This window comes from Protopterus annectens, chromosome 9.part0 (assembly GCF_019279795.1).
Source record: "Protopterus annectens isolate FY-2018-M chromosome 9.part0, PAN1.0, whole genome shotgun sequence".
NCBI lineage: Eukaryota > Metazoa > Chordata > Ceratodontiformes > Protopteridae > Protopterus > Protopterus annectens.
The window spans coordinates 704,708,624-704,723,162 of NC_056743.1; positions in this window are offsets into that span (position 1 = coordinate 704,708,624).

Below are 14,539 nucleotides of genomic sequence, written 5' to 3' on the forward strand. Positions count from 1 at the left end.
TACCATTTGGTACCTCTTGCCTACCATAGTTGGAAGTTTCCCCTCTGCTCCTTTTCCCCTTACCATTGGGTAGTCTTTCGTACCATTGTTAGTAAGTTTCCTTTCTCTTTTTACTAGTGTGTGAATGTGTGTTTTCTCAGGTATTCTTTCTTTATCTTTTGCCTTTTTTTTTGTTATAATGTCAGATAAGCCAAAGTCCACTACTGGTTTTAAACAGTGCCAACAGTGCATCAGGAAAATGCTGAACCTGACGGTCATGAAAAATGTGTGTGTTGTCTGGGTGTTTCTCATCTTAATTTAGAGTACTCTATCTGCCAGGGTCTCAGTAATAGAGTCCTGGCAGAATGTAGAAATAAGTTGATCCTTAAAGGGCTTCTTAAGGCCCCTTTTGAGGAAGCATTGTCCAAGGCCGACCAGTCTCCTCAGGCCTCTGGTGTTAAATCTGCTTGTTCGGTGCCGACATCTCCATTGGCACCAACATCTAGAAAAACATAAACTCCCTTCAGCTGGTTTCTCTTTGGAACTGAAATCTAAGGTTCCGACATTTTCAGAAGGCATTGAGTCCTCGGCACCAACCTCCACCTTGGTGCCATCTACACTGACCATGACACAGACTCTGATGACAACTCCAGTTTCAGCACTGGCTTCTTTAGTTACCACGTCAGTGCTGACATCTCATCAGGCTCCACAGCCCATACCTTCTGCCTCAGTGCTGAAGACTGAGTTTATCCTTATACCCAGGACTACATACATATTCTCCATCAAATGACCCCTTTCTGGGTCATCTTCTTAGTCCTTTTATAGAGAGACCTGAATCTCCCTCTAGATTGTCCATTCTCTCCACCAGGAGTCTTTTCAAAGTTGACATAGTGAGGTTAGCGGACTAGCTTCTGACAGCTAGGGGTCTTCCCCATCTTCTCAGACCCCTCTTCCTCCTGGTGCAGAGGAATTCTCTCCCAATACCCCTTGATATACTCCTCCTCTAACTTCTTCACAGGCTTTAGAGCTGTTGACTCTACCCACACAGACTCCAATGGCCTCTGGGTTGACAACTTTCTTATCTTCAGTTCTGGGCATGGCTCTGCCTCCCTTGATGCCTTCAGAACTGATGGGTCCTCAGGATCAGGCCTTCACCATTGAGTCCAGAGGGTTTGAGTTGTCTCCTGTTTTTTTGTTTAGAGTCAACTATACCACTTTGGGCTACACTGTCTGGGGGACCCTTTTTTGGCTCCGATTTGTCAAGTGGGTCTCTCAGAATGGGGTATGACCCCAGTTCTATGTTTGTCTGTCTCAGTTCTGGGCTCCCATTCCTCTTTGGGGGAAACTGCCTTTCAAGCTATGGAGAGGTCTTTGGCCACTGCTTCCTCTCAGGTGGCTCCTGTGTTACCGGAGTCTCACCCCTTGACCCCTGCTTACCTGGAGCTGTTACCAACCTCTGTACTCAAACAGCGAGCTCCAAAGATGCAAGATATACCAATCCAAGGTCACCCCTCTTCTGGAACCTGTTCAGATATTCCCACTGAAGAGCCTCCTTGGAAATAATTGTGAAAGATGAAACAGCTGGACTCCCCAGAAGAGTCTATCACCAAGGACATGGATTGCGATGATGGGGAGGGTTCCCCCAGGTTACCCCCAGAAGACGTCTCCTTTGGAGACATTCTGGAGATCCTTAAACAGAAGGGTGACTGGAAGCACAAAGACCCTACTGCTGAGGAGTCTGTGTACTTGCAGGCCTTTGGAGCTTGCCCATCTACTTCTTGGGTGACCTCTCCCACTGATGATATTATTAAATTGATTGCTCAGTGGGCTTGGAAGGCCCCTGATTCAGTAGAACTGATTCCCTGGAGACCAGATAAAATACTTTCTGCTCCAGAGGATTATCAGTACTGGGTGAAAGGATTAGCTGTAGATACCATGGTGGTAGTAGTGGCCACAAAAGAGGAAATGGCTGAGGAAAGTTGCACTGTTCATCCCCCTAACTGGGAGTCAAGGGCGATGGACAGATTTGGGAAGTGGATTTACTCATCATCAACCTTCACCATCAGGTCCTTGAACTTTCTGGCACATTTTACTAGACTCCAGCAGGATCTGGTCAAGGAGCTGTTGGATACCCTGGCAGGAGCAGTAGCTGAGGGGGTCCAGGAAAAAGTGGCCTCCCAGTTAGCTACCCTGGAGTCTGTCTTTAATTTGTCCATGAGGCTAACTGCACATGCAGCTAAAGGGGTGATAGAGTCGGCGAGTTCAGGCGTTACAATTTGACAATATGCTTGGATGCATCTGTGTGAGTTTGCTGAGCCATTCAAGTCTTCCTTCATCAATGCTCCCTTTGACAGATCCTCCTTGGTCGGCCCAGAAGTTAAAGAAACTCTATCAAAGTGTAAGAAAGATGGAAAGACCCTGTTTGCAGTGAGCATATATTTTCTGATCCCTAATGACCCTATTCCAAGAATCAGAGGAGTGGTAAGATGTGGTTCAAGAAGTCCTGGAAGCCTTTCCAGGACACACGTGGTATGGATTCTCCTAAGGGCAGAGCGGGGGAGTTTCAATGGAAGACTCTGTCCTAGAGGAAGAGGTGGTCTGCAGAACCAGAGTTCCAGGGAGTCTTTCTCTCGCCAACCCTATCAGCGCTCCTGAAAAGAGGCCCGATTGCTTGCCTCTGGAGGCAGTCTGGGGAAGATTTTCTTTGCACCCAAAAGCCTGGTGACAAATAACCACAGGTGCCTGGGTGCTAAGAATTATTTCCAGAGGCTATTTTATCCTCTTGATTCTTTATCAAAGAAGTCGAACAAGACTCCCTGATGTTCCACCCAGTCAAATGAACCAAGCAGCCTTAGAAATATAAAAGCTGATAGAAAAAGGACTCATCCAAGATGTCCCTCCAGACTAAATAGGATCTGGATTTTACTCAAGGTTCTTTTTAGTGCCAAAAAAGACAGGGGACTAGAGATTGATTTTGGATCTCAGCATTTTAAACAAATTTGTTCAACAGTCTAAATTCCAGATAGTCACAGTTCAGTCAGTACTTCATTTTCTAGAGGGAAATGATTGGATGTGCTCTATAGACTTTCAAGACATGTATTATCACATAAGAATAGACAAATGCTCAAGAATGTTTCTCTGCTTCTGGCTAGGAGCTAGTCACTATCAGTTCAGGGAGCTGACCTTTGGTCTCACCACAGCGCCCAGGGTGTTCACCAAATGTATGACAGCAGCAGCTCACTTGAGGCTACACAGATTCCAGGTGCTACCATATTTAGATGACTGGCTCATCACCATTTCCACCAGCATTCTACTGCTTCAGGTGACAGAATTCATCCTGCAGTTGTCCCAGCAATAAGGTGTCATGGTCACCTAAAAAAGTCTCAAATGACCCCTTCTCAGGATATGGAATTTATCAGAGCTCGTTTCAACACTCTATCATGTGTGGCCTCCCTACTTCTCCACAGGCTACAGAAAATAAAATCTAAGAAAAAAGCACCTGGAGGACAGCAATCAATCCACGTTCTATTATGAAAGTAGAATGTCCATAAATTTGTAACAGCAAACCAGTCCACGCTTTATTGTAAAAGTAGATAATCCACAAAGTTGTTGACCTAGGTTTCGTCCCCACAACTGGACTTCATCAGAACAGTTAAAAACTCACATACATTCCTTTTTATGTGTATCCACCCAGTACACCAATTAATTTCCCTCCAAATTATTTAAAGCAACATGACCATATTCTCTCAAAACTTACTAAAAATACATTCAACATATTATTTATATAAATACAATTATTGATAAAATACTTTGCATTTTTTGTTTTTATATAAATATAAAATTCATAATACTATTATCATTTCATTTAACACATGCATATAAGAATTATAATTCTAAAATAATAAATATGACACCACAAATGGACATACTAACCTAAACTAATCTGGTGTTAGCTTAGCCACCTACCTTCCCAGTGTATTTTTTAACTTCAATATCGGGGCAATGCTAACACTATCATTAATTCCCGGATAGTTTTAGGCATCCAGCCTAAGTTGCCATTTGAGTTCACATATATCTAGATGGACATCTAATACCTTACCCTGAATATCATTTTTAATTTGTTGAATTACACAAAATTTAAAGTAATGCTCTAGATATTCAGCAATATGTCTGGCAAGGGCATTGGTGGATTTAAGATGCCTGATGTCCAAAACATGTTCGTTAATTCTTTCCCTTAAGTGTCTGGAAGTTTGTCTCACATAGAATGCAGGACATGCCTCACATTTGGCTAAATACACCACATTTTGAGTGTAACAGTTATAATGCCTCATTAAGGAGATAAAATATTTATTCACTTTTATGTTTTTACCCGTCTCCATAATGTGTTTGCATGTGCTGCAGCTCCCACATTTAAAGTTAACCATCATTCTCCCAGCATTAGATGGCTGTTGATGGGACCCCCTTCTCCAAGATCTCTTTGAAGGATTTGTCCTTCTGAAACACAAACCTGGGGACACCACCCATCTTACTTTCTGCATTTTTGTCTAACTGTAAGATGGCCCAGTTTTTCTTTACCATCCACGTGAACCAGTCTGAATCCTGGTTATAAATAGTGACAAATAATAAACATTCACCTTTATTTTTTAATTCTACTTTATCAATATTAACTGCCAATTGATTAGAAACTTGCCCAGCAGCCTCTATCAGGATCGCCTTATACATACCATTATTCATTTTCCGAATAATTTCTTCCCTAGCATCCATACATAGGGTCTCTGGATATCCCCTTCTTTTAAACATAATGATCATAAATTCCAATTCTGTAAGGAACCCCTGGTCATTACTGACCATCCTGGCCACCCTCACCATCTGACCCTTAACAATGGACCTTTTCTGATGGTGAGGGTGCCAGCTGTTGTAATCCAAATATGAATTGGAAAAGGTGATTTTTCTATAGATGCTGGATTTCAAACATTTCAATTCCCTATCTATTGTCAATTTGATATCTAAATATGTTATCATTTCTGCACTGTACTGATAAGTAAATTAAAAAAAGATCCTCTGTGCTATTGATGTAGTTCAAAAATGCCTTCAACTGCACACAATTTCCTTCCCAGACAATAAAAATATCATTCAGGAAATACGTGTATTGTTTAATGTACTTGTTATGGGCACTTTGAAATACATATTCCTGTTCCCAAAAGGACATTATGTAATTGGCATAAATGGGGGCCCAAGCGGCCCCCATCACTACATCAGTAACTTGTTTATAAAAAATGCCCTTCGAAATACAAGAAATTATTGTATAATACTGTTTCCATCAGGGTGATAAATACATTCACTTGATCTTGATTATACAGGCCCATGTTTATCAGTTGACACTCTAACCAACTTAATCCAATTTCATGTGGAATAACCGAAAATAGATTACAAACATCAATTGTAACTAGCATGGTGTTATCAGTAATAGTTATTGTTTTCAATTTTCCTAAAAAATTCCAAGAATCCTTGCTAATATATCCAAAGGTACCTAGACTTTTTTGCATATAATAATCCAGATATTGATTCATGAAGCATGTCTTGCTTCGTTTGCCATCTGCTATAGGCCTGAATTTAACATCATCAAGGCCTTTATGCAATTTGGGAATCCCAAATATCCTGCTTACTACTGGATTAGGATTCCTCAAAAAATCACATTCTGTTTTGGTTATTTACCCCTGAAAAAGCATATCTTCAATCATTAGATCAAGCTTCATATATGCCATTTTAATTTTGTTAATGCTATATGCTACATGTGTATAATGATCCCTGATAAAGGTAATTGTGCTGTGGTGGTTGACAAAAATTATTATATAGATGCTAAGTATGTTAATGGAAGACAACTATGAGGAAAGTAGCATTAACAAGATTAATATGGCATAAATGAAGCTTGATCTAATGATTGAAGACATGCTTTTTCAGGGGCAAATAGCCAAAATAGAATGTGATTTGTTGAGGAATCCTAATCCAGTAGTAAGCAGGATATTTGGGATTCCCAAATTGCATAAAGGCCTTGATGATGATAAATTCAGGCCTATAGTGGATGGCAAATGAAGCAAGACATGCTTCATGAGTCAATATCTGGATTATTATTTTAAAGGTTTAGGTACCTTTGGATATATTACCAAGTATTCTTGGAATTTTATAGGAAAATTAAATACCATAACTATTACTGATAACACCATGTTAGTTACAGTTGACGTTTGTAATCTATTTTTGGTTATTCCACATGAAATTGGATTAAGTTGGTTAGAGTGTCAACTGATAAACATGGGACTGTATGATCAAGATCAAGTGAATGTATTTATCACCCTGATGAAAGCAGTATTATGCAATAATTTCTTGTTTTTCGAAGGGCATTTTTATAAACAAGTTACTGGTGTATTTATGCCAATTACATAATGTCCTTTAGGGAACAGGAGTATGTATTTCAAAGTGCCCATAACAAGTACATTAAACAATACACGCATTTCCTGGACAATATTTTTTATCATCTGGGAAGGAAATTGTGAGCAGTTGAAGGCATTTTTGAGCTACATCAATAGCACAGTGGATTTTTTAAAATTTACTTATCAGTACAGTGCAGAAATGATAACATATGTAGATATCAAATTGACAATAAATAGGGAATTGAAATGTTTGAAATCCAGCATCTATAGAAAAATCATCTTTTCCAGTTCATATTTGGATTACAACAGCTGGCACCATCACCATCAGAAAAGGTCCATTATTAAGGGTCAGATGGTGAGGGCGGCCAGGATGGTCAGTAATGACCATGAGTTCCTTACAGAATTGGAATTTATGATCACTATGTTTAAAAGAAGGGGAAATCCAGAGACCCTATGTATGGATGTTAGGGAAAAAATATTTGGAAAAGGAATAATGGTATGTATAAGGCGATCCTGATAGAGGATGCTGGACAAGTTTCTAATCAATTGGCAGTTAATATTGATAAAGTGGAATTAAAAAATAAAGGTGAAGGTTTATTATTCATCACTATTTATAACCAGGATCCAGATTGGTTCAAGTGGATGGTGAAAAAACCTGGGCCATCTTACAGTTAGACAAAAATGTAGGGCCGGATTCACAAAGGCTTGCACGGAGTCTAAGAGTAGTGTAAGCCGACAGACAGCCAATATGTCTGCCGAGCGATCCAGCAACAGCCGGCAGGGGTGTGCATGAGAGCTCCTAATACTACTCCTGCACAGACAGTGTTATGTTATGCAAATTACCTCATTTGCTATCCAGGAAACACTAACCTGTCCGTGGAAGAGTAGAGTTATTTGCAAAAATGTACTCTGTTGTTAACGGAGTACCGTTCTGCAAATACCAAAACGGAGCTAAGACAGCTCCAAATAAAGGATGCATCCAGTTGAGGAAGCATGCCAATGGCCAAATATAAGGCCATTGGCATTTTTATCTTTTGAAAATTAATAAAAATCAAAATTTTTTCCCCCGATCTCCGATGTTTAAGCGTAGTGCAGCGCCGCGCAAACATGCGGCACTTTAAAAACAGAAAATAAAAAAAAAGCCAAAAATAGGCATTCTTATTAAAAATATTATTCTGCCATGCAGGTGAATAGCAGGCTGAAGACAACATGGCTACTGAGTAGTGGTTGCTAAGTGGGGAAGCTCAGTTTGAGAGATGTAACCAAGCATTAGTTGGCAATCCTATGCAAATGAGGATAAGGATAGTGAATCCCAATTTTCCCTGGCATGTGATCCATGTCCCTAGAGTGTAAGTGTAGGTGTAGGGGAATAGTGGAGTAGAAGATAGGAGACATCATGAGGGGGTATGTATGAAAGACTGTAAGCTTATTGGAGCAGAGTGGCTCGTGTTTGCTGTGAGTTACTCAGGATTGGAAGATGTGTGTCTACAGTTGTCTTAGCTGAAACCCAGAAAGCGAAGGTGTACGCCGTGAATATCACTGAAATTTCTTCCAAACATGCTTACACCGTGTGCGCGCGCCTGTAAACTTGTCTAAGCTTGTGTGCACCCGTCTAAGCCTGTGTAAGCCTGTCTAAGCCTGTGTGCGCAGATGTGCACCCGACTAAGCCTGTGTGCACGTGTTTGCGATTGTTTACGCGGTGCTGCCCTGGGCGGAAACAGAAAGGGAAAAGGAAGGAAAAGAAGTAGTAGGAAGTTAACCAAGGAGAACTAGCAGAGCTTCCAGGTGAAATAAATCAGAATCAGCCAATTACACAGGCAGTACACTAGACCAGCCCAGCCCAGCACTTAAAACTCTGCAAACAACATTCCCCCATGTTTTTCTCAAAAAAACTGCAACACTGCAGTATACAAAGAGAGTGAAAACATAAAAAGCTTAACTCAGACAAAAAAAGTTAGGGGCTGCCATTGCTATTATAAGCCAACATGTGCAAGATGCGGAAGGTGGTGCCATTGCGAATGTACAAAGAATAGCTGTCCCCCCTGTATGTAGAAATGTTGATAAGTCTATGCAAAGTGCCTCATGGAAGCCCTGCATGCACAGCATGATCCCTGTTGAGTTATGACACAAACGTGAGCCCTGCAATAAAAGTACAACTTGATTTTCCACACACATATAGTATAAATGTGTATACCGGGTGTGCTCACACAATTCAACAAATGTAGTGGATTTCATTCAGCAACACACTGAAAGGTCATACTGGGCATGCTCACACACTTAAATAAACGAAGCAAATGTCAGGCAACAACATACTGAAAGGTCATACTGGGCATGCTCACACACTTTGGCCATGTCTGAGTACAGCAGTGGGCCACACATATCTGGCAGATGCAAGTTTCACCCCAGGAACCTGTCACTGTTCACCAATCCTGCCTTGTGCACACAGTTATATGAAAACAGACACATATAATATATTGGAACCCTGTCATAATCAAACTATGTACCACAAGTACCTAAGTTGTTCACAGAAAGTGAAAAAGCAAAGAAGATAAATAAACCTGCAGTCAGTATCATCAATAAACAATGTGCACTCCAAATATTATCCAGTCCATGTTCTGGCAAAAGAATCTGTGAAGGAGTCCATAGAGAACCATGACGCTTCCTTCCGCTATGTCATAAATAGCAATGTACACTCATATATGTCCTGAGTGAGTGCAAACTGTAAATGACTGACATTGCCAACATCCTGTCAGACAGGCTCATACAAACATACCACCCTCTCACTGACAAAAGGCCCTATCATCATACCTGGAGATTGTGAAAGCACAGATATCACATATAGAATGGGTAAACAGCTCCTTCCAAACCTGAAAACACAGCATCTATGGGATTACATTGTTTCCCTAGCTGTGTCATAAGTGAACTCCAGAACAAACAGAGCCTGCACCTGAAGAGTCTGTTGAGCCTCACCCTCTGTACAGGATATGAAACTGTTGAATGTGCTACAGCAACGTTTGACACACTCCACAAGTGTTGGTGCACAACAGACCATGGCAACTATTGTCTTATAAGCCTATTAAGCCTGATCTGCAAGGCCATGGAATCCATCATGATAGAACTCATAAACAGAGCTATTGGGAGCCTACAAACACCCAACCCTACCAATTTCGGTTTGGTCATGGGCAGATCATGGTTCCCAAACCTGCTAGACTATTTACAAGGCAGTCACCCAGGACATACATCAATGAAATGAGCTACACACGTCCCACATAGACCTTGAAAAGCCCTTTGCCAACATCCCAGACACATGTCGTATCCACAAAATCAACAACCTGTACATAAATATGTCTGTCATCTGATGGATTGCCAACTGGGGCACAGATAGATCACACAAGGTAAAAATTGTGGTCTCCTGTACAAGCTGGTAACAACTGCTGTCCCCCATGGCTCAGTCCTGGGACCCCTCCTGTCTGGTGTATACTTTTCAGAAATATAGTCAAACACACAAGGGCTATGTTTAGCAAAGTTTGTGGATGACTGCCAAAAAGTTGTCATAATCGATGTTTGGGACAACAGAGACATCCTTAAAAAGGGTCTCAGTCAGACAGATGTGGTGTCAAAATTATGTCCTTGAGCTACAGTCATACAAATACCACATAGGTGCCAACACCCTAAATATGGAGGTGATAATAAGGGATCTATGGACAAATGTGGATAGTCATCTCTACTTCCAGAAACACATTCAAAAAGTGGTCAGAAAATCATGCTATGTGTTCCCACAAGCTGCCAAGGTCTTTGCATGTAGGTCAAAGGAGGTTCCCTCTACTCATCAGTCATCAGACCCATCAGAGAGTACCACAACACACTTGCGATGAATCTGACTAGGCACCTTCAGCACCTGGAAAGACCAATGAAGTACCTCAACAAGAGGATTACTGGCCACAAACAGTTGCCCCATGCAACAAGACTGAATTTAACTCAATCTGTACTCTGCTGCATACTGTCTACTCAGGAGATCTCTGCCCAACAGACAGGTCCATGTCATGGCAACACTCAGATCAGCTCTGAGTTACAGCTCAATGGTACTAAATATACAGACCCAACTGATATTGCCAGCATCCTGGCAGATAGGATCAGTGTTAACTTTACCCCCTGTCACACATGAAAGAGCACATCTCTATAATGGAAGACTGCAAAGTTGCTGTCATCACGGCTGCACAGGTAAAAGACACTCTCCAAAGCCAGTATCACAGCATCCATGGGAACAGATAACTTCTCAGGCTGTGTTCTACACAAACTACAGAATGAACAGGCACCACACTGATGTACCATGTTCAGTCATAGCTTCACCTCAGGCTTTGTGCCTGCTGAATGGTGCACAGCGACGGTTATCCCACTACACAAGGGTGGAGACACCACGGACCCCGGGAACTAGCACCCCATTAGCCTGATGAGCCTGCTCTTCAAGGCCATGGAATGTATCATCATACAACTTATAGAAAAAGACATTGGTAATCTCTAAACTCTGGACCACAACCATGTTGGGTTTGTAAAATGCAGAACATGTCTCCTAAACCTGATAGATGACATTGAAGCAGTCACCAGAACCATAGACAAGGGTAAGGTGGTTTGCACAGCCTATGTAGATCTTGCCACAGCTTTCAACACCATCCCACACTCTGGAATTATAGATAAACCCACTAAACTAGGTATAAATTGCTATGTCACAAGATGGGTTGCCAACCGGCTTACTGACAGAACACACACTGTGAAAGTAGCAAACTCCAAGTATGACTTTGGACCAGTGACGAGTGCAGTACCACAGGGTCCAGTTCTGGGTCCTGTCCTGTTTTGAATCTACTTCCCTGAAGTAAACTTTAATATGGAAGGTCTGTGGCTAATGAAGTTTCCAGATGACTGCAAACTAGGAGCCATAATTGTAAATACTAAAGATGTGGACATGCTTCAAAAGGGCCTCACTGAGACAGATGGCTGGTGTCAAAGCCATGGGCTCAAGCTCAATGTCAAAAAGTGCATTGTCATCCCCTTTGGTAAAAACTCTGTAGCCATGAACTACAACATAGGCGGTAGTATACTTAACACTGAAAGTGTGATAAGAGACCTTGGGTCACAGGTGGACAGTGGACACACCTGTGATAATCAAATCCCCACAGTAGTCAGGAAATCCTTCTATGTGGCACACCTCATCACAAAAGGTGCCTCATGCAGAATAGAAGAGGACATTGTTCCCCTCTACTCATCACTCACTAGATCCATAATAGAGTACAATGCCCCTTTTGCTATGTACCTCACAAGACATCTACAACAACTGGAAAGCCTGCAGCAATACCTCACAAAGAGCATTAGTGGCCTGAAATACATGCCATACACAGACCATCTCAAAATGCTCCAGCTGTACTCTCTCACATATCGCCTACTCAGAGGTGATCTCTGCCTAACATACAAAGCTATGGCAAACACAGAGCTGTTGGACATGCTCATATAAAACACTCACAATTCCTCTGATCTTTGGCCCCAAAACCATGAGTGAAATACAAAAGGAAGGGGTATATCCATTTACCTTATGGATACCCACACCTTCAGGTTAGTGGTACAGCATGAGGCCTTGGAGACCATGCAAGTGCAACTAACATTGGGCAAAGCTGCTTATCAGATTGTAGCCTGCTACAGATCACCTACCTTGTCTCAGGAACATCACTCAGTATTCCTGAGAACAGTGGAAAATATAAAGGTCCTATCAAACACCATTATATAAGGAGATTACAACTACCCAAATATTGAGTGGGAGAATTACTTGTGTACAATGTCTTTTGCCCAATGTTTCCTAGAGTTTAAAAACTCAAACGCCCTGGAACAGCTGGTCACCACACCCACTAGAGGTGACAACATACTGGACCTGATCATCACCAACATGGGGTACCAGTATTCCATGACAGAGATAAACCCCTCGCTGGTAATATCAGATGATAAAGTAATCACACTGGGCATCCACATCCCACCCCCCAAGTCAAGGAAACCACTGTGAAGACATTTTCAAAAGCAAACTGCACACTTCCCAAGACCAAAGTGGAAAGTTCCAATGCCCCCTTGCTATAGGATAATGGTATACAATCTGCAGAATCATTTACAAGTGCATCCTTTGAGCATCTACAGGGATGCATGGACCAAGACATCCCAAATAAAACCAAGATGCACTCCTCCAAAAATAAGAAACCAATCTGGTGGTTGTCGCCCATATATAAGCTATACAACAGAAGGAGGAAACGAACACATGATAGAGCAAACTTCACAAAAGGAAAGGCATCACTGATCATTATTAGGAAGAAACAATGATTGCTCATAAAATAATCCAAGGACTGTTTCTAAAGACAAATTGCCAAGGAATTTAAGAATAACAACCACAAAGCCTTCGTTAGCTATACCAAACATTTAGGTGGCAACTTCCAAATATGCTGTCAGCTACTGAAAAATGGCAAGAAATACACTGAACCAACTTACATTGCCCACATCCTGGGGGACAGGTTCAGTGCAAACTCCCCTCCCTTCACCCCAAAAGGGCCTGTGTCCATCCCAGAAGAATGCAGAGCCCCAGACTTCATGGACATGCAGGTAAAGACAGCCCTCTCCAAAACTAATAACACAGCATCAATGGGACTGGATGGTGTTCCAGGCTGCGTCTTACACCAGCCCTAAATGGAACTACACCCTCACCTACATTCACTGTCCAGACTCAATCTTACCACAGGCTATGTACCCAAAGAATGGCATACACCAACAGTCATCCAGCTCCACAAAGGGGGTGCCACAACAGAACCTGGAAAACATTGCCCTATAGGTCTACTCAGCCTGGTCTGCAAAGCTATGGAGCAAATTATCATGGAACCCATAAGCAGAGACATTGGGGACCACCAGACACTGGACTCTACCCAACTTGGCTTTGTTAAAGGCAGATCCTGCCTCCTAAACCTAGTTGACTTATTTGAAACAGTTACCAAGGATATAGATGGAGGTGAAAGTAGTCCACACAGCCCACCTGGACCTCACTAAGGGCTTTTGACACCATTCCCCACTCTGTCATCATGGACAAGCTTACCAGCTTGAACATTAACAACTATGTCACAGGATGGGTGGGCAACTGGCTCACAGATCAAACACACAAGTTCAGAGTTGCTGGTGCCATGTCCGACTCTAAACCAGTCACAAATGGCATCCCACAGGTCTTGGTCCTGGGACACCACCTGTTCAGTAGATACTGCTCAGAGGTACAGGCAAGCATGGGAGGAGTATGGCTGAACAGGTTTGCAGATGACTGCTAACTGTGGTCCATAATTGACTCTATGGCTGACACAGACATCCTCCAGAAGGGTCTTACAGAGACAGATACCTGGTGTCAAACAATGCCCTCAAGCAGAATGCCAAAGAATGCATAGTCATCCCCTTTGGATAAAACAAAGTGCACACAAATTACCACATAGGTGGTAATCCAGTATGTACAGAGAAAGTAATTATGGTCCTGGAGACCCAGGTAGATAGTAAACTCTCCTTTGATGTTCACATGGCCAAAGTGTTTAGAAATTCCTTCTATGTAGCCCACCTAATGTAATCCACTTTGTCTAGTCTGATGATGTCACCATCCTACAAATATACCTGTGGAAAGGAGAACTCCCAGTAATGTGTATAGTGCGTTGTGTTAATGCGTACTCCTCTAGTATCATAAAGTAGTTAGGTAGGGGTTTGAATCCTGCACTTGACAAGTGTGTGTGTTTGTGTGTATCTCCTTGGAGAGGAGCAACCTTTTTGGAGACTACTAAAACACCTTAAAAGTGATATACTTATCTTTGTCAAGTCTGATGATGTCACCTACAAATATACCTGTGGAAAAGAGAACTCCCAGTAATGTGTACAGCATGTCATGTTAATGCGGACTCCTGTAGTATCATAAAGTAGTTAGGTAGGGGTGTAAATCCTGCACTTGAGAACTGTGTGTGTGTGTGTTTGTGTGTGATCTCCTTTGAGAGGAGCAACCTTTTTGGAGACTACTAAAACACCTTAAAAGTGGTATACTTATCTTTGTCAAGTCTGATAATGTCACCATCCTACAAATATACCTG